Source organism: Pteropus alecto, unplaced genomic scaffold (assembly GCF_000325575.1).
Source record: "Pteropus alecto unplaced genomic scaffold, ASM32557v1 scaffold60, whole genome shotgun sequence".
In the NCBI taxonomy this organism is placed as follows: Eukaryota; Metazoa; Chordata; class Mammalia; order Chiroptera; family Pteropodidae; genus Pteropus; species Pteropus alecto.
Genome location: NW_006430726.1, coordinates 6,546,082 through 6,546,756, shown reverse-complemented (window position 1 = coordinate 6,546,756; position 675 = coordinate 6,546,082).

Sequence of the window (675 nt, the reverse complement as noted above, 5' to 3'; positions counted from 1 at the left end):
GCCCCCAGCCCCTGTGCCCCCTCTGCGCCCTCGGCGTCCGGTCTCCAGGGCGAAGGCCTGGCACCCGCTCTCCTCCAGCGGGGGCGCTTCTGCCAACCCCCCCCACCCCCGCCGCCCTTCTTAAAGTGGGTGCTGGGAGGGGCTTAGAGGAAACAAGGTTGGCCGCCAGGGGATGATCCTGGAAGTCAGGCGGGGGGACTCAGGGGAGCATTACACCATTCTCTCCGCTTTTGTGATGTTCGAGAATATCCCAGTTATACAGTTAGAACGGGTAGCGGGGCCACCCGGGGGTGGGAGGCACTCTCTCCCACTCCCAGCCTGCCTCTGGGTGTGCCCTGCAGGTCCCCTCTGCGCCCAGTTGGGGATCCCATTCAACACTCTCTACCCTTCACATGTGCTTAGGACCGAGGTGGCAGAGAAGCCGGAAAGCCGGGACCCCGGACCCCAGCACCCTCCTGGGCACAGCTGCGCGGAAGCCAGCGTCTCCGAGATTGTGGGTCCCGCGCGTTCGCAGGGCGGGGGAAGGAGCAGCTTGTGCCAAGGCAAAGCTGTATGTTTGGGGGACCACGAGTCTCAGCGGGGCTGGAATTCATCTTCCGAAGCCGGTGAGGCAGGAGGTGACGGGAGGTGAGCAGAAATCCTCCGCTAAGCGCACAGGGCCACGAGGGCACCTAG